General features: G+C 44.1%; 1 pseudogene; it reads right to left on the bottom strand.

Annotated features, from left to right (window-relative positions):
- LOC115206809 (Fanconi anemia group J protein homolog) overlaps nt 1–11,411 on the bottom strand; it is a 28,618-nt pseudogene extending 17,207 nt beyond the window's left edge.
- Between the last annotated feature and the right edge of the window lie 13,712 nt (nt 11,412–25,123).

Genomic DNA, 25,123 nt, shown 5'->3' with positions numbered 1-25,123 from the left:
AAAGTTAAGCATTGAAGATCTTCTTGGTATCTACTTGGAGTCTCTCTCTCCAGAAGGGTTAGCTGTTAGTGAGCACAGACAGGGGTCATCATGATGATGTGGTCGGTGACACTTTGCTTCTTGAAAGTCCAATATCTTAAAAACCTGACTGCTGACATTTAAAACATTTTGGGATTGTATCAATAATGAAAAAAACCCTACCAAAATATAGTTTGAGTGGAATTCCCCTTTAAAGCTTTGCCTCCTCAAAGCTGTAGCTTAGCGAAACATTTAGCCTACAACAGCAGCAGCAGCGCACCTCAGGTTTCCACTGTAAAAGGCCATATAAAACATCTCAGCTGGAACAGTAAAGATGGATACAACCCCGTCTGAGCAAGGTGACCCATGAACCCAGAGATAGAGGAGAGACACACCCTGTAGAGATGACAGCACACCTTACACTGAGTAATAATGTTGGAGTGTGGCTGGAAGACAGCAGGGCTGACGTGTGTGTCCCCAGCCTCCTCCTCAGCCCCCAGCCTCCTCCTCAGCCCCCAGCCTCCTTCAGGCGCCAGCGCGGATGCCTTTTCACACATACAGCTAGGTGACATCACTCCTAATGGCCCTTATCTCAATATGCTTTAAAAGCATTTTGCGTTTCCTTTTGATCTTTTCACCTCTGGAAAACACTTTTTAATAAGCCCACCTCTCCTCTCCAACCCCCCCACGCTGTGTTTTGTCCCTTTCCTCTTGCGGTGCGGCCAGACTGCGAGGCGCGGGCAGAGGGGTACCGTGGTTTTAATGGGCATTAACTGGGGGGCTGTTGAGGCTCAAGTGCTACAAAACCACAGCTCCAGGAGGGCTCTGGGAGATGTCTGAGTGTGTAATGTCTGCAAGTCGTGTGTGTGCATGGCCACACACACACCTGTGTGCGTACATGCGTGAGAGAGTACCTTTAACTGTGTGTTCTTGAGTTGTACTGTATGTTCAGTGTGCGTATGCACCCTCACTGGAGTCTGCCAGAAGTGTGTGTGTGTGTATCTGTCAGAGGGCGACTGACAGAGCAGAGAGGGAAGCAGGACGCCTCTGTGGCCCTGCTGTGTGATCTTAGGCCTGTGTGACTGTGGCCTCTGTCTTTCATACCGCTGCCTCTCTGATAGGCATCACCCAGACACACTGAAGAGGGGTGCCTGGAGACGAACCATCCTCTGTCTCACTCACACACACGGCTCACCGGCTCCAGAGGACCTCAACAGACTCTACAATTAATACCCCTCATCTCTTCATCATCTTTAAGAGCCGTCTGTCTGCACATTAAATATTAATGCACAGAGGGCATAGAGCTCCTACACTAGTCATCAATAATACACAATACCCACCTAGAGTTGTTCTGTGGCTGTCTCTGCCTGCCTGGCGTCATGGCTGGGGGGAAAGAGACAAAAGTGGATCCTAATAGGAGACTTTAAACATTCATATTCTGATAGCACTGATGTAGTCTCAACTGGATAGTCAACTAGAGGGAAAACCTTGAGCTTTGACAACATCAAAGGGTCAAATACAAACCATAGGCATATTGTAAATAAGCATAAAGAATGTGTGCATTGTAAGACACTTAACAGGCACACAAGAAGACACACAAAAAAGGTATGCAGCACTATGCAAAAACACAAACAAACCTTCACATGTAACACTCACGTATCTGTGCACGTGCGAGCACCAACACACAGCCACAGTGACATGAGAGAGCCAGCTGGTCCCTAAGTGGGTGGTGGTGATGTGACAGAGACACAGAGCCTGAATGGAAATCTATTATTCATGGAGGAAAGCATAACAAACAAAGGAGGACAAAGTATTTATCAATGGGCCCTTAGAAGTGTCTGGTTAACTGAAAGAGAATACCGTGTTTTATGTAAGGTATTTGTCAGCCTACAGCTGTTTAAGAGACACCTATTAGGTCTGCATAGGCCGACACTACCGTTCAAAAGTTTGGGGTCACTTAGAAATGTCCTCGTTTTTGAAAGAAAAGCACATTTTATGTCCATTAAAATAACAAATTGATAACAGTGTAGACATTGTTAATGTTTTAAATGATTTTTTTTATGGAATATCTACATACTGCGCCTGTACGCCTATGTAGATATTCCATTAAAAATCTGCCGTTTCCAGCTACAATAGTCATTTACAACATTAACAATGTATTTCTGATCAATTTGATATTTTAATGGACAAAAAAAATTGTGCTTTTCTTTCAAAAACAAGGACATTTCTAAGTGACCCCAAACTTTTGAACGGTAGTTTACATTACAGCTGCTATGGACTCTTAGGACCTCTTCCTTTGGCATTCTGTTGAAATCAAACAAAACGTCTTTACTCTCTAATTATTATCTCAACCTCATACCAGTTGCGCCAAACTTGCTTACACACAGCAAGGATATCACGAGTACATTAAAACACTTGACCTCAATATGTGGTCTCTAGCCCCTCCTGGTGGTAAATGGTAGGAACTGAAGACGATTTAAAGGAGAAAGTGGTAAGTGAAAATTAGGAACACATCAGCTTAGAGGTTCTCAATGGTCGTGTTCACTATGGCACTCTGAAGCTAAACGTTTTGCAACGGAAAAATAAAATCTATTGAACTTTTTTCAAAACGCACTATGCTTGGCTACATAGTCCAATTCCTTTCTGAGCATTGATAACCATCAGATTGTTTCTGGATACTATGATAAAATCATGAAACATAACATCAGTGGTGAGGCGGAAATTAAGGTAGGAGGTTTCTTCTGATCTGTGACTTGCTGATGACATGGCTGCCAGCCTCCAGCTGGATAGAGAACTTGACCCCCAGCTCTGAGGAGAAGGATCCCATAGGAGACAATGTGCCTGAGGTCAGCACGATGCTGTGACACTGTCCGAGATGTCTGAGAACGCCTGCCACGGCACACATACCACCACACCCCTTAGGACAGGCAGCGCTCCACGTAATGTAATAATACGCTATGAGTAACATGTACATGTAAACATGTAAAGTTGTATACACAGCATTTACTCTCCAGGACATCCTCCCCTGCTACTCACCACGGCTGGGTTGAGGCACCAGAAGCTGAGTGTGTGTACGAGGGTCTTGGCACTGTGGCTTCAGCAGTTGGGCCTGGCGAAGAAGCCCTGTGCATCTGGAGCAGTGGTCCAGGTGTAGGACTGCTGCAGCACCATGCGGTAGTCCTCTGCAAACCTGACCACGGGAACATGAACAGGACAGAAGTCTTCGTCAGTAATCGAAAGTGTTAGTATAATGTATTTTGTAGTATGTCGATCTTGTTTTTCACCCTGACTACAATGCACATTTCCCAATTAGGACAATACAAATACTGATTGATTGTTAAAGACTGGTTCACAGACTGCTTCTGACCTGCTCTTCTCCCTGTAGAGGAAGTCCAGCACAATGAAGAGACTCGAGGACAGAGGCGCTGGCTGAGCTGATGGTGGGGACCGCCAATGTGTCCTCTCTCCCATTCACCAGCCCCTCCTCCTCCAATACCGCTGCTAGGTGCTTCTATACAGGGGGAGAGAAGAGGCAGGAGAGATTTGGAGAGAAAAGAGAGATGCTGTAGGCCTCCTTTCTAAACACACAAGTCTTGCAACAAAAAAAGGGGGTGAAAGTGAGAGAGATCAAAAGACAGGGATTGAGACACAGGTGAGAGGAGACCTAGGTGGTCAACAACATTATCTGACCTGCAGCATGGCAAAGGTGTCAGTGGTGATGCCCTTGGTACGGAAGAATCCCAGAACCTCCTTGCCATTCCACACCTTACAGGACATCTCATACTCCCTCTCAGCCAGAACACTGCAGCTCTCCTGCATCCAACTACACCACAGGAGGGACAGACAGACAGACAGACAGAAAGAGCGCGAGAGGCGGCCATCTTAGAACTACTGTTTGATATTGAGGAAAGCAAGTCTAGTGAAGACATTCTTTACAAGTATTGATTAAATGTAATTAAATGTTTAACCAAGATGGGTTGATTAGTAGACCAGTTGTCCTAGTGATGGCCTAGAAAGAATGCACCAGGAATAGACAGGTAGAGAAACACTCCTGTTTCAGTAGGGGAGGAGGTGATGATGAGAGGGAGCTCTTACTTGAGCAGGCTGCAGCAGAAGGCCCAGAGGGGTTTGGGTCTACCTAGATGGGTTAAGGTCTAACTCACTCCAGGAGTTTAGGGTCTATTTACTTGAGCAGGGAGCAGCAGAAGGCCTGCAGCAGTTCGTGGTTGGAGCGTCTGATGTTATGGGTCACCATCCCATCCAGCTTCTTCCTGGCAGACAGCAGCTGGGGTTTGTTCAGGGTGTAGCTGGCACAGTCCTCTATGTTGTAGGCCTCATCCAGAACCCCAATCTGACCCTTCAGGTTGATGTGAATCTGCAGGGGAGGAGAGGGGTAAGAGAGGAGGGTGAAGGAGATAGCCTCTCCTCACTCCTCTCCACCCTAGTAGACATGCAGTGGGTTTGACCAGGTGGTGGTCAAGGAATATGTTCAGCTAAAAGTAAAAGGACACATCTATTCTTTAATGTGTGAAACCACCTTTTCTTCAGGCCTACATCCTCATCACTCACTCCTTCTCTAACTCCAACAACAATTGCTTGCGTCCCTCGTTCCACCAGACTCACGCTCTCCCTGATGATGGGGTCCAGTAGGTCGTTTTAGGGATAGAAGACTACACCCATCTCTCACTCCTCCTTATCCCAGTCTCTCTGCTCCCCTCACCATGCCTGCCCCTCCCACCAGACCCAAGCTCTCCCTGATGATGGGGTCCAGTAGATAGTTGTAGGGACAGAATACGATACAGGCATGAGGTCCCTAGCAGCATAGTAGGAGCAGGCCCTGAGCCTCCCCCCAGCCGAACCAGGTCCTCTATGTCCCAGGACTGGTGGAGACCATGGACCCAGTGCAGTGTTCTGGTCCTGCATCTTGTGCACGCCGTTTTTCAAGTGGCACGACACGCCCTGCATGTGGTACATAAGAGAGAGAGGAGGGGTTGTTTTCATCCTTGACAATACACACATGAAAACTAATTAAGTTCAGCTCACTGGTGACCTTGAGGACCTCTCAGAACCAACACTGATCAATACCTTCATCATGGTTTATACACATAGGACATGTACAGACACACACTCAATATAGACCGGTACCAACAACAACTCTTCTGGCATTGCAAATAGCTCGGGGTAATTCCCAAGCGGCATTCTCCAGTCTCATGTACTAAGGCCCATTACCCGGTCATCAGAGGCGCCTCATCTACCACCATGTCACAACCAGCTGGATCCCCGGTGACACACACACGTGACGACTATACTCCGTTACCGCCAAAGGCATGGAAAGAAAGGCAGCTATCAAAGGGTTGGATGGGTGCTCACTTTCTGCAACACATCATGGATAAAGTTCTGCACTTAAAACGGTTTTGTTTCAAACGGTTCAGTGTGTGTGGGCAAGCGCGCGTGTGGCGAAGGTTAAAGGATTAGCGTCCACTCAAGTAATTCTTATATTGGGTCAATGGCAGCTTAGGGGTGTGATTTGACTTCATGACTCCACAAAAAGAGAAAACACAACAGGGGAGTCTTAACCCAACTAAGCTCAGTCAGAGCCAGGTGTATGTAACAAGAGACTGGCTTTAGACAGGGCCTAGAGGACTGGAGAGTGGAGGGATAAACAGGGCTGATAGAAGGATGAGTGTGATGGAGCTGTGGCCATTCTATCCTCTGGGGTTATCGCGGGGACATCTATTCTCTGTAACAGATCAGGATGTAACACTGTCACCGTGGCGACTGTAGGCTGAGGTGGACAGGACAGATAGACACCTCTGGTGACAGCGAAATAGGGGCTTATTATACGATCAGGCTGACCCGTGTGTGTGTGTGTGTGTGTGTGTATGCTCATTACACTAGCCCCCTCACCTTGAGGAGAACAGAAGTTAGGACTGTAACAGTAACACTGGTTATAGTCTTCCATCCGACACAAAACCTGTCTGAAGTCTCGTGACACGTCATCGTGCTAGAGAGACTGACCAATTGGGGATATTATGGGGTGTGATTGCCACCTGGGGCGACAGTGATGGGGGTTGTCTGCCTGTCCTTTAACTGTGGGGTTGGGTTACAAAGCCTTTCTTTCTAGAGCTCAGGGGCAGCTCATATTCACTCCCTTTAAGTGTCTGTCACTGGGATTAGAAACACTACTCAAACTCATGATCGGAGGTGTGTGTGTTTCCATGACTGAATAGGTCATGGTTTTCACAGCTGGATGGGGGTGATTCTCAGTTCAAAATAATTAAATTCAGGCCCAGTAATAGTCAACGACCTCCATTGAGAGGTAAGAGGGCAACACTAATGTAGCCTAGCTAGGAGCTGAGCTGACTAAGCCCTGGGGTGGAGCAGGCCCGAGAGGCCTTGACCTCGGCTCTACACAACAAGACCCTTATATTGGTGAAACTAGAGGTTAAAGAACCGGGCAAGCAACTGGAGAGTCGTCAGTTAAAATCCCAGGTTTGTGTGTATAGGGTTGCAAAGCTAGCGGTAGTTTACCAAAATAATTTAGGTAATTAAGAGAAAAACTATGGCAATCTATCGTAATTCTGAATCACTTAAAAAAAATGATTCATATATAGAATTCATTTTTTATATCTGTGTCTATATTGTCCGTGAGTTTCTAGTAGATATGGTTCAAGAGAAAATAGCCTAATTAATGAAAAAAAGCATCTAATCAACAATGGCATTATTTTTCTATTAACTCTGCAACTCCTCAAACTATTCACTTTTTTCACAACTGCCATCAGTTTGACCCCGAAACATCGACAACAAATACATACTGACAGAGTAAAATATATATGTGTGTAAAAAAGTATTTCATGCTGAAACCCAGTTGGAGTGAGGCACCACCTCTGAGTGGACACAGGTGTGGTCCCTACTGGAGACGATGGTGATGGGGTGGAAGAGTAGAGAGCGTACGCTTCATCTCGTGGGCCATCTGAGTGATCTGTTTGTGGGAGCGAGTGCCGAAGATTATCTTGGGAACTTGTTTCTTCTTGCTCTCTTTGTCCTTCTCCTTAGAAGACTTTCCCTCGGCTACTTTCTGGCCACCTTTGGACGAGGCACAGGGACAGAGAGAGCAGGACACCACGGAGGACTGGTGGACACATGGAGGGAGAAGGAAGATAAAATAACAAGATATCAAGAGTGCTATCTCTTCAGAAAATTGTGAAACACATTTTTCTATTTTCTTTGCTCACTATAAAAATATTGAGACCAAACAAAAATCACCAATACCAGACAACTGGTGAACTTTATATGCTCCATTAGTGAACATATAGTAAAGTATAGCAAGAATGTGTATATGCACACAATACTGCCTGTCAGTCATGGTTAGATTACATTACCTGACTGCTGAAAGCTGATAGGTTGCCATTGTTGGGGATGTGAAAGTGTAGCTGCTTTTTAATTGGCTGTTAGTGACCACAGGGGATGTGTGGCGTCACCTTCTCTTGACACACAGGTGAAGCGTAGCCAACAGCGCTGCTGAAACCAATACCAGTCAGGTGGTGAGCTCTTTTAAGTAGGACACTTTCCACCCCTTTCACTAACGCAAATAATTGGCATTAGTGTTAGTGAAAGGGGTACCAAACCATGAAGACTAAACAAGCCAACCTCAAATAGTTCTGTTCACCGCAAACTTCTAAGCTAACCACATAGTGTCCTTCAGCTGTTTCCATCAGAGGAAGTCAAATGTTGTCTTATGACACTGTTGAAGTAACCCTGAATCTAAACCTTGAGCTTAGTGACTGCACAAGTCTTAAATGATCAGAAATCCCTCACTCTTCACCTCTTCCATCTTTTGCAATCTGGCACCAACCGGTTGATATGCCTCACCATATAAAGGAAAGCTCATGGTGTGGGTTACACCTCAAGCAAGCTGAGCCTGTGGTGCTTCAGTGGAGACTAGAAGGGCCAGGCGTTTCAGGTTACCCTCCTTTCCGCTCTTTTTCCAAAAGTGTTTGCCATTAAATATTACAATGTGTGTTAGGGGGCCCTAAAGGAGCTCAGCCACTTTTCCCTTGATTGAACAGGTATTCACTCTGGGTGGTAGACCGATTTCCTAGCTCTCAGCGGCAGTGGGTGGAATTGTCCAGTGTTGAATGAGCCGGTATGTGTCTGTTGCAGAGGGCAGCCAACACCATCAGGCCCCCTGTTAGTTATCTACATTCCATTCCAGGGGGGTGTCTGCTCGCTGCTATGAGCCCAGCAGAGCCCCAAACCGTGTCGGTCTGCATCTCAGACGGGGACGGGCACGTAAAGGGATACTCTTGTCAGCGGTTTCCTGCTCCTGCCTCTTGACAAGGGCCTCTATTCAGCAGTGACTCCACCCCCCCCCCATCCTCCCACCTGTCTATGAATAAGTAATTATTTGACATGATTTCGCAGTAGGAGGGATATGTGGAGGGGTCTATTTAACGTGGTAGCAGCAGTTAAGGTGATCGGGCTCTGTTGCACAGGCGAGGAGCGGATCCACAGAGCTGAGCAGTATAACAGGTCTGTTCCAACGATGTGGCCCTTCTGTAACCTGATCCTACTAGATGCCCCTCTGTTTATTCATCATGTCAGCTCAGGGCTCTTTATTCCCTTAACTCACAGGAGCTGCCTCCTAAATGGTACCCTATTACGTTGCTTCTGCCTAAAGTGTTCATAAGAAAACCCCTCTTTAAAGATATCACCCGGTGTGTTCCAAACAGTACTAGTCTCATCCTTATGTCAGGGCAGAGTGACAGTCAGAACCATGCCCTGGATGTGGTGGTGGTGTGGTTCTCAGTCACTCAGTACACGCTTGGCCACGTAGACCTAGCTGATTCCACCCCTGTGTGCCTTGAGTTTCAGTATTGCACAGCTGACACTTGAGGAGTCTTACACTCCGGGGGGGCCAGGTGACGGTGGTGGGGGGTTGGCGGGGACAGGCTGGCTCGCTGGATGCCAATTCGCTCCTCAGTCCTCAGCCTTCAAGGTTCAGAATGCACATGAAAATGTGCGCACACACACAAGGGGTGGGCTGGCTGAGTCACAAATAGATGACTGCAGTGCCGTCCTGATCAAATACCTTAGGAGACATGACACAAACTAGCCATCACCCCTCTGCTCTGGTATGTCCCCCAAATGGCACCCTATTCCCTATATAACGCATTACTTTTTGAACAGGGCCCATAGGGCTGTAGTCAAAAGTAGTGGACTATGTTGGAAATAGGGCGCCATTTGGGATGCACACTGCTCTGCAACTGGCACAGGTGTGAGGCTGTGCCTCCCCCCTCCCCCTGAATGGCCACCCAGCCCTCCCTCAGAAAGCACCGGTTTATCCCTCTAGGTCCCGGGGCTCAGTAACCAGCGGGTGAACCCCATTCAATATTTATGCCTGGCTTTCACAGATCAGCGGCAAGGCAAACCCTCTTAATTAAAAAGTCCGTTCAAAGAGCCCCATTCAGGACGTCAGTCAGCAGCTCACAGCAGAGTGCAGCCGGTCAGGTATCAGACAGGGAAACACAAGACAAACAGCGGGAGGGGACTTTCTCCTCCTAACTATTCCTTTTTCCCCCTCCTCTTCCTGCCGTATGCAGCATAAACACAACCTATATCACATGACACATTCACTTGGCACACAAGAAATGTGAGAACAATGCCAAAGGTATGTGATGGAGCAGAGCCACAGATTAAGTGGGCTATGCTGCCACCAAGTGGACACAAAGTGGTATTTGGGTGGCTGTACAACACACAAATATTTATCTTCATGGATTCTAATGGTTGGCATTAAGGTGGTAGTCAGTTGAGCTGTTCCTAGATCAGCATTAAAAAGCAACATATCCTTAGTTTAGAATAGATGTACTCACACAGTACTGTGCCTCAGAGGGCAGGTTCATCGGTCAGGGCTGGCCGATATTGCCAAAAAATCATAGCAGAATATTTTTCAAATGTTTGACTGTATAACAGTATTTGACTGTATTTTGTTTCTGAATAATACAAGTTCTAAATATGTTTTATGAGTAGTGCATGACCCTAGGATGGCAGCAAATTAATTATAAGTGATATGAATGGGCTTTCTACATTCTGATTGTTTTATGCTCAACCAAACTAAATCAAATCAAAGTTTAGCACATGTTGTAGCGGGTGCAGCGAAATGCTTATGTTACTAGCTCCTAACAATGCAGCAAAATGTCAAAGAGTACACAATAATACACAAATAAAAAATACTACACAAAATTCAAGAATGTCAGAACGAGGATACAACTGCCTTTGAAAGTAGTCCAATTTGTAGAACGTTTCATTAAATTTAGCACTGTATCAAAATATCTTTGTAGATGGTAAAATCCCCTACCGGTATGAGTATCCGTACCGGTATACTGTACACAAAATATTTCCCTGCCCTACCATCAGTTGAGCTGATCCTAGATCAGCACTAAAAAGAAACATATCCTAAGTTTAGACTAGAAATTCTCACACAGTAGTGAGCCTCAGGGGGGAAGGTCCACCCTCTGATCCTAGATCAGCACTTCCCGGCAAGTGGCAACATATCCTTAGTTTAGATAGATGTACTCACACAGCAGTGTGTGTCAGGGGGCAGGTCTATAGTCTGTGCCTGGGTATTCAGCTCCACGGTCCAGGTCTGTGCTCCAGGCACTGGCCTCTCCTTCTGGCTCATCATCTATAAACACCACTCCCTGCTCCAAGCACCTCCTCTTACAACCCCGAGGGGAACAGAGAGTAAGGATTTTGTTATTGAGTGAATTTTGTACATTGTCCTACAAAAAAAATGAATACAACATTTTTATAAAAGAATAAGGGTGTCAAAGGACTGCGTAGATCATAATATCTTGTTTATGCAGTTCCTTAGATGTCAAATACTTCTTTAGACAGTCAAGGCAGTAAAGAGCTGATAATCTGCATAGACAAGCATATTTTGTATACCCTGGAACAAGGCTACGCAACTTGAAACAGGGACAAATCAGAATGGTTAGACTTATTGGTCCGTCTGTGAAAGCATTGTTAATACGGCCATAAAAATACATGAAATTCTATTGAATTCTATAAGGCTACCTAACTTCTGTTCCATGGTTGGGGTGTGGATGCATTTCCTATCAGGCTGGAAGTCATCATCCTTCTCCTGGTCGGAGGTGAGGGAGGTCTGGAACTGGTCAGACAGACGAGAGGCTAGAGACTTGGGCTTGTACTCCTCTGGTGGAGGGGGCACTGAATAGACAGAGACAAGTATCAACATTTGTATTGAATTGAAAAATGTCAAACCTGAGCTGAGCTAGGGGATTGGGAGTGTGACTTAAACTGCAGTAAGTGCAGCTACAGTACAGATAGTTTTTCTCAATCCATTCCTCAGAGGATCCTGACGGGGTGGACATCTTTGTTCTAGCCCAAGGGAACTGCATCTTCACCCCTGCTATGGTGTACTCCACAGGGTGAGCAGCCACTGACTGCCTTGACCAACTGGTATTCACACTGGAAAGAAATGTTGCCGCAAATGACAATGTAATTCACATCGATTGGTCACATCCCCCTCACATGTGGCTCTGAGTAGGGGTGGGTATAATTTGTGGAACGTTCCAACAGGAATCTGTTCCAAAACTTCATAGATAACAAGGTTGCCAACAAACAACGCATAGAAAGTTGTAGTGGCAAAATAAGATACAGGGTAGGGAGTGGTTGACTATTTCATTCAGTTTTACACTCATCACGTTCATTCCGAAAAATATCTGTCCTCACTCTGGTAGCCTATGGACAAACATTAAGAATAAGCTACGTGTTGAGTTTATGCCTATTCGTCAACTAGTTGAATTGATCATGCTACTTTGTATGCGTTGTTTGTTGGCAACCTTGTACTTTACACAGTTTTTGGAACAGATTCCCGTTGGAACGTTACACAAATGATATCCACCCTCTGAGTAGAGCTAACTACATCAAAACTAACATCAAGCGCTAAAATGTGACGTTTGCAACAGGAACGAGACTGTTTGCTTCTTTAGCTAACTTAGTAACTTAGCTAACTAACCCATTCCACTTTTATCTGTTTGAGTTGCCAAGTACCAGGTATCCTTGCTAGCTTGTATATTCTCCAACTAACACACCTTTTAAGCAAGCATAAACGAACTAGCTATTTACAATATCAATACACTTCCTGTTTGAATGGGGTTAATTTACGTTTCTAGCTAAAAAGGAGGAGATGTACACGGCTCATTAGCTGACTGGAAACATACCTGACTAACGAGCTAGAAGTTCCCGCCGTGGAAGAGAAGTCCCACAAACCAATCAGATGGGATAACATTTTTGCGTCACGCAAAATGACACGTGACAGTAGCCAATCACCACAGAGCATTTGCTTGGGTCTCCCATGTGCTAGCAAAATGTGCACAACCAATGGATAGTTGTGTACATTACAAAAGGGTAATTATTACCATATAAATGATCACGCTAAACCCAGGTTTTTTTCACGGAGGACCAAACCTGCCATAATTATAAATAAATACATTAACATATAATTGTGTGAATGAATGCACACGTATAGATAAATCATTATTCCCACTTTCATTCATTTTATTAATTTATATTATTAATGTATTTTTTCCTCCAATCGATAATAAGGGGGTGTCAAGAAACGTATGTAGGTGGTATCTAACACACCAGCCCAATGCATCACCGGGGGCATACTGCCTGCCCTCCAGGACATCTACAGCACCCAATGTCACAGGAAGGCCAAGAAGATCACCAAGGACCTCATACAACTACTGCTGTACATACAACTACTGCTGTACAAACCTTTCACATTCATATACTGTCTAGGCTGCATCACATCCGACGGTGATTGGGAGTCCCATAGGGCGGCACACAACTGGCCCAGCATCGTCTGGGTTTGGCTGGCGTAGGCCGTCATTGTAAATAATCATTTGTTCTTAACTGACTTGCCTAGTTAAATAAAGGTTAAATAAAAAAATAAAAATCAACAACAACAAAAATATCCTGTACATACTGTCTATACACACCATTATATACATACTGTATATTTATATTCCGGACACTGACATTGCTCGTTCTGATATTTCTTTAATTTCTAAATTGTTATTTATTTATTTATTTATTTATTTATGTGTATTGTTTTGTATTGCAAGGGTACAGTATACTGCCTGTACTGCATATATCACCCACTTTCACATTTCTGAGATAGATAGCTGACTCACCACAGGACCATATTTGTTCATAACCGTGGCCCATATTTTTCCTTTAGTGACTAAAATACAGATTAGTACCAGAAGTCCTTATTTCTAGAGACAGGATACAAAGCCACAAAACCACACACAAGACATTTTGGAAGCTCCTATGTGTGTTGCAAATGGCACCTTATTCCCCATAAAGTGCACTACAATGACACCCTAAAGTAGTGCACTATATTAGTAAAACGGTGCCATTTGGGACACATCCTTTGTCTTTTGAAGCATTGTGTTTTGCTGCTGAGGTCAATTGAACATATCTGTGGTTTGACATTATATTTAAAGCAGCAGTCTAAAAAACAGCAGTCTAAGACGAGTTTGCTTGGCTCAGTTATTCTTTCAAGCAAGTTGCTACTACTGCAGACACCAGGCTTGCCAACGAAATGGACATTCAACCTACCATTTCTCTATTTGCATTCTGAAGTGTGCTGATTTGAAAAACAGAAAGTACAGATGTGGATAAAGTCAGCTGTTTTTTTAGTTACACTCCACTTTTAACCCTGATCAGTTAAAATTCAAGCTACTGGCCAGCAGATGTCAGTGTTGTCTACAATAAACACCACTGACAGGACATCGTGACCTCACTCAGCTTGGTGGTTGCAATATACAGTATTGTGAGTGCACATGCATAGTGTTAGTGTATGGTTTGTCCAGCAAGGATTGTTCCTCTTTCTGGGATGTCTGTGAGAGGGGGAAGTTTGAGTGAAAGAGGAGAAGGAAGAAACAGACTGAAGTTAGAGGTGGAGAAGAGAGGAGAGGGAGAAACAGAGAAGGAAAAGAAAAGGGAAAAGATGAACAGGGAATGTGGAGGAGGATAGAAGACAGAGCAACATAGTGAACGTGGAAGAAGAGGAGAGAGGGGAAACATGGGAAACTCGAGGTTAGGCGACAGAACCAGAGGCTGGACTCCAGATATCACCTTATCCTCCCGGCAACCCCCAGCAACGTCCCGGCAACCCCGACACACTGAAATAATTAGTATTGTCGCCCAGCGCCATGGCTCTCCATCTCCCCTGCTTCCCCCAGCCTGCCAGACCCCTCCACTTTGATTTATATTAGGTTTCTTATCTAATAACTCCGACTGCAGGAACCGTAGACCAAATGCTGTTTAACAGCAGCTGTAAAACACAAGTTGTAAAAACACACAGCACACTACAGCCCCCAACCAGCCCCAACTCCTTATTCCATCACACATCCCCCAACCAGCCCCAACTCCTTATTCCATCACACAGGTCTCAACCAACCACAACTCCCTCCATCACACAGGCCTCAACCAGCCCCAACTCCTTATTCCATCACACAGGTCTCAACCAACCACAACTCCCTTCATCACACAGGCCTCAACCAACCACAACTCCCTTCATCACACAGGCCTCAACCAACCCCAACTCCTTCCATCACACAGGCCTCAACCAACCCCGACTCCTTATTCCATCAGACTAACCAACACCAACTCCTTCCATCTTGAGATAGAAAAAGAAAATAAAGGATGAATAAAGTAAGGAAATGTAATGTCATTGTCTGGCTCTGTGCTCAGTGTTAAAGTAGGGGTGATGGGCTTGCTGTGAGTGCAACAGAGAAGCGCAGTTCCAGAGGGAGGTAGTCAGAGAGGAGAGAGCATGGTTTGTATAAAACTGATAATGTGGACAGACAGACAGACTGCAGCAGTATGGTCCATGAGGGCATACTGTTTTGAAATAAACTTTGATTTGATTTGATACAGTAGAAGACAGACAGCAGCTCTGGTCCAGAGAATAGTGAACCCTTACAGCCTCTTAGCACTGTATGTTTTAGTGTGGTGCTACACCCCCACCCATCTTTATTTCATTAACAATCGCTCCCCACTCAGCTTTCTGTCACACCTGCATTCTGCCTCCTGTTCCAGAACACAAGTCAGCAGAGGAAATGGTCTGCGGCACAAACAGCACTCTATTCCTTATTTAGTGCACTACTTTTAACCAGGGCCCATTGAACTCTTCATCACAGCTCTCGTCCAGGAGGGCTGCTGGGGCCGGGGTCACCTAAGGGCTGACCTACTATAAATCTCTCTCTCTCTCTCTCTCTCTCTCTCTCTCTCTCTCTCTCTCTCTCTCTCTCTCTGTGCCTTTTTTAATCTCATCACGAAGGGAAACAGGGTTCTCACTGGGCACACACCGGTTGAATGAACATTGTTTCCACGTCATTTCAAAATGACGTGGAACCAACGTGGAGTAGATGTTGAATTGACGTCTGTGCACAATGGGTTGTGTATTAGAAGCATGGGCATTGGTGGCAGCTTCAGTTTAACTGTCTAGATGTATTTCCTGCCTTGGACAACCACACTGTCTTACTGAGGACTTGGGATGTGTTCTAAATCACTCCCTTTTCCCTGTATAGTGCACTACTTCTGACCAGAGCTATATGGGAATAGGATGCCATTTGGGACACACCCTTGGTTTGCAGTTTTCGAACAGGCCCTGCACAAATGTTGCACTAATAGGTTGTGTCTTGGTGCAGCTACAGTGAATTCTCATAAATGCTGTCATCAGCTATAAGTGCAGTAGGCTAGGCTGTACTGTAAAGAGAAAAGACCGTGATTGCTCTGTAGTTAGCCAGTCTTCTCACTAAAACCTGGCTGGCAGCAGTAGACATACACTACCATTCAATTTGATGTTATTTTAATGGACAAAAAATGTGCTTTTCCTTCAAAAACAAGGACATTTCTAAGTGACCCCAAACTTTTGAACGGTAGTGTAGCTAGCTTCACAATGAAAACATTGTGCTCTCCCCACAGAGGCTCAGGGTGATACATCAATGTCAGGAGGTCTTGTTATAACCACAGTCCGGGGTTGATAAATCCAATTTTGGACAATGTATATTCATGACGTATAGCCATTGATTCTCAAGGAATACAAGCTTGTTTTATTTATTTTATTGTTTGTAAACAAACACTCTACAGCTTCAAAACATAGTTAAAACTATAATTTTTATTATGAACTGTCAGTGCCATCCCTCACAAGTTGCGAATGCTGTTTTTCGAATAGCAGAATGTAGATTTAAATCACCTCTGTTGAGTGGATGTAACGCCCTGGCCATAGAGAGGGGTTTTTGTTCTTTATTTTGGTTAGGCCAGGGTGTTACATTGGGTGGGCGTTCTATGGGCAACTATGTTGGTTTGTTTCATTGATTTTGGCCGTGTGGCTTCCAATCAGGCACAGCTGTAGAGTGTTGTTGCTGATTGGGAGTCACACATAAATGCCTGTTTTTCCGTTGGGGTTTTGTGGGTAATTGTTTCTGTTGAGTGTTTTGCACCTGACAGGACTGGTTGGCTGTCAGTTTTCTCGTTTTGTTTTGTGTAGTGTTCTTTAGTAAATTAAAATCATGATGAACACTAACTCCGCTGCGCCTTGGTCTACGCTCTCTCCCGACAGCCGTTACAGTGGATCCCCTTCGAAAAGCTCTATTCATTAATGTGCCATCTCCCTGCCTGCTCCCACAGCCCCCCCCCCCCCCGTGCTGCCTGGGTGACACACACACACACACACAGAAGACACAGTGCTGTCCACACGTCTCGGTGATAAGTGGTTCCTTTGTGCTTAAAATGATTTCCTTCTCAGGGGACAATAAATCTATTAGACGTTATTGTAAAGCTTCCTGGATTCAGGGTACACCACATAGGGAATAGGGTGCCATTTAGGACAAAGCCAACATCTACATGTCAGACTGAAAACAAATGCCATAATTATCTAACTACTGCTGTTAACAGAACCCCACTACAGTAGGAGTTGTCTACAACTCTTCACCCAACCCTGCTTTAGCAGCAGGGTAAAACAGAACATGGCTTTTTGATCTAAATAATAAAGACATTTATTTCCTTGGGAGGAAGGGATGGAGGGAGGGGTCACAGTGAGGGTACTTTGCTTCCGATGTACCATTCAGTGAACCTGGCTCTGTTTTAATGGTGCACAGAGAGAGAGAGAGAAAGAGTGAGAGAGAGAGAGAAACAGACAGAGAGAAGAGAGAGAGACAACAGAGAGAAAGAATAACAGGGTGTATTATCCACCAAAGTGTTTTTCTAGTCACCACAGGGAGGCTGGGGAAGCGGAAGGCTCTCTCTCCCTCTCTCTCTCGCTCTCTTTCTCTCTCTCTTTCTCTCTCTCTCTCTCTCATATTCACTGCATTAAAATGTCAGGCCCTTAATGACTCACTATGCATCCTCCCATATGCCTCCTCTCCTCTTTTCTCCTCTCCTCTCTTCTCCTCCTGCTGAGTTAAGCTCTCTATTGCCAGTTTTTAGGCTCCACACCACACCTCTCCTCTCCTCCTTTCCTCCTCCTCTCATTTCCTCCCCCTCTACTCCCCTGAGCTCTGGACCCAGCAGCAATGGAACAGAACCTGACAGAGTCTTTCTCCTAAAGACAAATTGTGCGTGATGATGTTTATGCTTGGCCATAAATTTAAATAGCCACGTTGACCTCTAAATACAACAGAGTCTCTCTTTAGATCAAAATGTTACAGTATCCTGCCCTAACAAGGAACAACGGTACTTAATTGTATCCTTCAGTGGAAGGGTTTGATAAAAGTGCAAAATAGACACTCTTAAATATTGGTTGACAGAAGCCAGCTGAGTCAGCTAGAACATGCAGGTTTTGATGGAGGAACATTCAAACCTATTTCCTGCACCAGACCTTCATCACCATCACATTAGTCTCAACAAACTTCCCACTCAGAGTAATGCAATTAAATGGTGATCTGATCCACAGGGGAGTAGATAATGGAGAAATTATGTTTGAGATCTTTAATACATGCTCCCGCTGGTGTAAGGGTTGCGTGCTGGCGGCAGAGAAGTCAGGCACAGGAGAGCAAAAACTGTGTTACAACGGAGCAGTTTAATAATAAAAAACCACCGGAATCAGAACAAACAATCAATGGGTACAAAACCCGTAGCACACCTGTCAGTGTCCGTGTATATGAGATGAGAAATAGAGTCAATCGCAGGACACCGAACTGAGTAAAGCATACGTCTTTACTCTAGGAAAAGTTTGTCATACAAAATCCACGCAGGGATAAAACAATAACGATACATACAACGAACACGACCAACAGTAAAACAATAACGCACGAAACATCATGAATATCAGAGGGTTTAAATAGGGAAGTAATCATAACGAAATGGGAACCAGGTGTGAACAATCAAGACATAACAAATGGACAAAGAAACATGGATCGGTGGCAGCTAGAAAGCCGGTGACAATGACCGCCGCACGAACAAGGAGAGGCACCAACTTGGGCGGAAGTCGTGACAACACCAGAATAAATGTGCACATACGCTTACAATAAACAATTCTGGACAAGGACATGGGGGTAACAGAGGGTTAAGTACACAACATGTAATGATGGAATTGAAACCAGGTGTGTGGGAAGACAAGACAAAACAAATTGAAAATGAAAAGTGGATCGATGATGGCTAGAAGACCGGCGACGCCGACCGCTGAACGCCGCCCGAACAAGGAGAGGAACCAACTTCGGCGGAAGTCGTGACCGTTGGGCACATACTGGTTGATTCAATGTTGTTTTTGGAATCAAAGTAGAAAATACTTTGGATATGAAAAAAGTCATCAACCAGTACTGTTTTTATCATATTTCAACCAGGGCAAAACTTCAACTTTAATAAATTGACTAAACCTGACTAACAATCTCATTTCAAGATAATCATCAGAACTATGTATACATTGAAATTGCATTGAAAATTCCACATAGTAACATAACAAATATTTGGCAGGTAGACAACCTAAATAGCATTGAATAGTTGAAAGTAATTCCTTTAACTTTTCTAATACAACTGTCTGTTAAAGTGAATTCGGAGTGAGTTTGGGTTTATGTAGGCAACACTGACATCTAATTTGCCCAACAAAGGACACCGTCATTTCATCATGTAGCTAGGATACTATCATTCATTCATGGTTGATTGGATCTTCGGAAGTTTAGAAGTAGTTATCATTAGCCCTACAAATAGGATGCCAAATTCATGATATTAATAACACATGTCTACCTTTGGATATTGTTTTGTATAGGAAGGATGTTTGTTTGATTTCCAATTTAATCTACAAGTTAGTAATATGTTGGACTCAAGTCTCCATCTAAAGTAAAAATCAAAGTTGAAAAATTGGACTAAATCAAATCTAACTTTATTCGAAGTGCATTTAAAGTTTGATTTGATTTAGTGCTATTCTTTAACATACGCTTTTGGTTGAGATGGAGATGTGAACATACCAACATATTAATCATTAATTTGTAGACATACTGGATATTGAATTGTGAACACAACCAAATATCAACATTTGAAGGAGATGCATCTTCTGCTTGGATAGTATATATACTGTATATTATGAATTACATATATAAAACACAATATCCAAAGGTAAAAGTTTATTGTTCACATCAAAAATTTGGCATCCTATTTATAGGGCTATTGGTAACTTTTTCTAAACTTCAAAAGATCCAGTCAACCATGGACAAATTATAGTACGTCTACAGGTAACTGCCAAAATAAAGAAAACACCAACATAAACTTTCAGAACAGCTTCAATGCACCTTGTCATAGATTCTACAAGTGTCTGGAACTCTATTGGATGGATGCGACAACATTCTTCCACGAGAAATTCCATAATTTGGTGTTTTGTTGAAGGTGGTGGAAAATGCTGTATAAGACGCCGCTCTAGAATTTTCCGTAAGTGTTCAATTTGGGTTGAGATCTGGTGACTGAGACACCCATGGCATATGGTTTACATCGTTTTCATGCTCATTAAACCCTGCAGTGGCCACTCGTGCCCTATGGATGGGGGCATTGTCATCATCTGGGGATTGTAACACATGGGAATAGCCATGGTAGCCAAAATAATGGCCTGCCCAGCATTTTATTCACACTTGGTATGTTAATGCTTAATTGATTCAGGAATCACACCTGTGTGGTTCCTGAGCCTACAGCCTATACGGAGGAGGTCAGAGACCTGGCTGTGTGGTGCCAGGATAACAACCTCTCCCTCAATGTGATCAAGACAAAAGAGATGACTGTGGACTACAGGAAAAGGAGGACCGAGCACGCCCCCATTCTCATTGACGGGGCTGTAGTGGAGCAGGTTGAGAACTTCAAGTTCCTTGGTGTCCACGTCACCAACAAACTATCATGGTCCAAACACACCAAGACAGTCGAGAAGAGGGCACGACAAAGCCTATTCCCCCTCTGGAGACTGAAAAGATTTGACATGGGTCCTCAGATCCTCAAAAAGTTCTACAGCTGCACCATTGAGAGCATCCTGACTGATTGCATCACTGCCTGGTATGGCAACTGCTCGGCCTCCGACCGCAAGGCACTACAGAGGGTAGTGCGTATGGCCCAGTACATCACTAGGGCCACACTTCCTGCCATCCAGGACCTCTATACCAGGCGGTGTCAGAGGAAGGCCCTAAAAATTGTCAAAGTCTCCAGCCACCCTAGTCATAGATTGTTCTCTCTGCTACCGCAAGGCAAGTGGTACTGGAGCGCCAAGTCTAGGTCCAAAGGGCTTCTTAACAGCTTCTACTCCCAAGCCATAAGACTCCCGAACAGCTAATCAAATGGCTACCCCCCCCACCCCACCCCCTCTTTTACGCTGCTGCTACTCTCTGTTTATTATCAATGCATAGTCACTTTACCTCTACCTACATGTGCATAATATCCTCAATTACCTCGACTAACCTGTGCCCCCGCACATTGACTCTGTACCAGTACCCCCTGTATATAGTCTTGAAACTATTATTTTACTGCTGCTCTTTAATTACTTGTTATTTTTATTTGTATTTAATTTTTTACTTATCTATTTTCACTTAACACTTATCTTTCTATAAACTGCATTGTTGGTTAAGTAAGCATTTCACTGTAAGGTCTACACCTGTTGTATTCGGCGCATGTGACAAATAATATTTGATTTGATTTGATTTGTTTGACTGAACCTGCTTTCACTATACTTTGCATCCCTCATTTACTCAAGTGTTTCCTTTATTTTGGCAGTTACCCGTAGCTATTGAAATGATGGTGTCCATTGTGCAAATTAGATGTAGCCTACATAAACCCAACCTCACTGCGAATTTACTTTCACATTCAGCTTGTGTAAGAAAAGTTAGAGTTACTTTCAACTATTCAATGCTATTTAGTTAGTCTATTCAAATGAGTATGGAAGCTGCTCATTATCTAAATGTGTTGACATAATAGCTCAGTGGACTCAAGCACAGCTTGTTTCCAAAGCTAAGCACGGTACGTAGACATCTGTGGCATTCTGCATTAGCATCGAAAAGCCCCCGTGATGTGCAACTTTTCAGGGAAGTTAGGAACCAATATACACAGGCAGTTAGGAAAGCTAAGGCTAGCTTTTTCAAACAGAAATTTGCATCCTGTATCACAAACTCCAAAAAGTTCTGGGACACTGTAAAGTCCATGGAGAATAAGAGCACCTCCTCCCAGCTGCCCACTGCACTGAGGCTAGGAAACACTGTCACCACTGATAAATCCACTATAATTGAGAATTTCAATAAGCATTTTTCTACAGCTGGCCATGCTTTCCACCTGGCTACCCCTACCCCGGTCAACAGCCCTGCACCCCCCACAGCAACTCGCCCAAACCTCCCCCATTTCTCCTTCACCCAAATCCAGATAGCTGATGTTCTTAAAGAGCTGCAAAATCTGGACCCCTACAAATCAGCCGGGCTAGACAATCTGGACCCTCTCTTTCTAAAATTATCTGCCGAAATTGTTGCAACCCCTATTACTAGCCTGTTCAACCTCGCTTTCATATCGTCTGAGATTCCCAAAGATTGGAAAGCTGCCATGGTCATCCCCCTCTTCAAAGGGGAAGACACTCTTGACCCAAACTGCTACAGACCTATATCTATCCTACCCTGCCTTTCTAAGGTCTTTGAAAGCCAAGTTAACAAATAGATTAGCGACCAATTTCGAATCCCACCTTACCTTCTCCGCTATGCAAACTGGTTTCAGAGCTGGTCATGGGTGCACCTCAGCCACGCTCAAGGTCCTAAACGATATCATAACCGCCATTGATAAGAGACATTACTGTGCAGCCGTATTCATTGACCTGGCCAAGGCTTTCGACTCTGTCAATCACCACATTCTTATCGGGAGACTCAACAGCCTTGGTTTCTCAAATGATTGCCTCGCCTGGTTCACCAACTACTTCTCAGACAGAGCTCAGTGTGTCAAATCAGAGGGCCTGTTGTCCGGACCTCTGGCAGTCTCTATGGGGGTGCCACAGCGTTCAATTCTCGGGCCGACTCTCTTCTCTGTATACATCAATGATGTCGCTCTTGCTGCTGGTGACTCTCAGACCACATCATTCTGTATACCTCTTGCCCTTCTTTGGACACTGTGTTAACTACCCTCCAGACGAGCTTCAATGCCTTACAACTCTCCTTCCATGGCCTCCAACTGTTCTTAAATGCAAGTAAAACTAAATGCATGCTCTTCAACCGATCGCTGCCTGCACCTGCCTGCCCTTCCAGCATCACTGCTCTGGACGGTTCTGACTTAGAATATGTGGACAATTACAAATACCTAGGTATCTAGTTAGACTGTAAACTCTCCTTCCAGACTCACATTAAGCATCTCCAATTCAAAATTAAATCTAGAATCGGCTTCCTATATCGCAACAAAGCATCCTTCACTCATGCTGCCAAACATACCCTCGTAAAACTGACCATCCTACCGATCCTCGACCTAGGCAATGTCATTTACAAAATAGCTTCCAACACTCTACTCAACAAACTGGATGCAGTCTATCACAGTGCCATCCGTTTTGTCACCAAAGCCCCATATACCCACCATTGCGACCTGTTCGCTCTCGTTGGTTGGCCCTCGCTTCATACTCGTAGCCAAACCCACTGGCTACAGGTTTTCTACAAGTCTCTGCTAGGTAAAGCCCCGCCTTATCTCAGCTCACTGGTCACCATAGCAGCACCCACTCGTAGCACGCACTCCAGCAGGTATATCTCACTGGTCACCCCCAAAGCCAATTCTTCCTTTGGCCGCCTTTCCTTCCAGTTCTCTGCTGCCAATGACTGGAACGAACTGCAAAAATCACTGAAGCTGGAGACTCATATCTCCTTCACTAGCTTTAAGCACCAGCTGTCAGAGCAGCTCACAGATCACTGCACCTGTACATAGCCCATCTGTACATAGCCCATCTATAAATAGCCCATCCAACTACTTCATCCCCATACTGTATTTATTTATTTATCTTGCTCCTTTGCACCCCAGTATCTCTACTTGCACATTCATCTTCTGAACATCTACTATTCCAGTGTTTAATTGCTATATTGTAATTACTTCACCACCATGGCCTATTTATTGCCTTACCTCCCTTATCCTACCTCATTTGCACACACTGTATATAGACTTTTTCTACTGTATTATAGACTGTATGCTTGTTTATTCCATGTGTAACTCTGTGTTGTTGTATGTGTCGAACTGCTTTGCTTTATCTTGGCCAGGTCGCAGCTAGCCTACCTGGTTAAATAAAGGTGAAATAAAAAAAATAAAAAAATAAAACATCTGGATGGTAGACTTGTTTTTACTGAAGTGCATTACCCCTCATATACCAGTAGGAGTCAATGTTCAGGCAGGAATCATTGGACTGTCGCTTTATTTCAATATAACTCTTTATTTAGGTTCATAGCACGACGTTGAAACAATGACGTTGATTCAAACATACCATTTTACTATCAACATTGTTTGTGCAATCATGCCTACTCCTTGTCACTCATTGTCATGCCTAAGATGTATGGCTTGAGAATGAGTAATGCAGTTAGCAAGCAAAGAAACAAATCTGGGACCAGGCTAATAATACAATAAAGATGCATACTAAAAAACATCACTGTTGTTCGACATGTCAAATAAACAGGAGAGGTAGTCAGTTAAGTCAGTTATGTCAGTTAGCTTTAGGATTCTATGTGACTAGCAGGCACTTAAAGAACAGCCCATTTTGAATGAATAAAAATCCTGGTCAGTTTAGTAAGGGAAATGCCTCTGGAGTCTAACACTGTAATTATACTATGAGACCAGAATAAGACAGAGGACTTCTGGTAAAGAAGCATTAGCAGCATATAACACAACAGCCATACTAGAAATTACATACAGAAAACGCCAAACACCAACTTGTGGAATTTCAACTTCGACAAAAGGGTAAAATATATAACAAGTATATACAGTACCAGTCAAAAGTTTGGACTCACCTACTCATTCCAGGGTTTTTCTATATTTGACTATTTTCTACATTTTCTACATTCTACATTCTCTCAAACAGCTTCATGAGGTAGTCACCTGGAATGCATTTCAATAAACAGGTGGGCCTTGTTAAAAGTTAATTTGTGGAATTTCTTTCCTTCTTAATGCGTTTGAGCCAATCAATTGTGTTGTGACAAGGTAGGTCTATTTGGTAAAATACTAAGTCCATATTATGGCAAGAATGGCTCAAATAAGCAAGGAGAAATGACAGTCCATCATTACTTTAAGACATGAAGGTCAGTCAATACAGAGCATTTCAAGTCAGTCGCAAAAACCATCAAGTACTATGATGAAACTGGCTCTCATGAGGACCGCCACAGGAAAGGAACACCCCGAGTTACCTCTGCTGCAGAGAATTCAGTTAACTGCACAGAATGCAGCCCAGAATGCAGCCCAAATAAATGGCTTCACGGAGTTCAAGTAACAGACACATCTCAACATTAACTGTTCAGAGGAGACTGCATGAATCAGGCCTTCATGATCGAATTGCTGCAAAGAAACCAATACTCAAGGACACCAATAAGAAGAAGAGACTTGCTTG

The sequence above is a fragment of the Salmo trutta genome, chromosome 13 (genome assembly GCF_901001165.1).
Source record: "Salmo trutta chromosome 13, fSalTru1.1, whole genome shotgun sequence".
In the NCBI taxonomy this organism is placed as follows: Eukaryota; Metazoa; Chordata; class Actinopteri; order Salmoniformes; family Salmonidae; genus Salmo; species Salmo trutta.
Note: the sequence above shows the minus strand (reverse complement) of the source record. Positions and strands in the feature narration are given on the sequence as shown.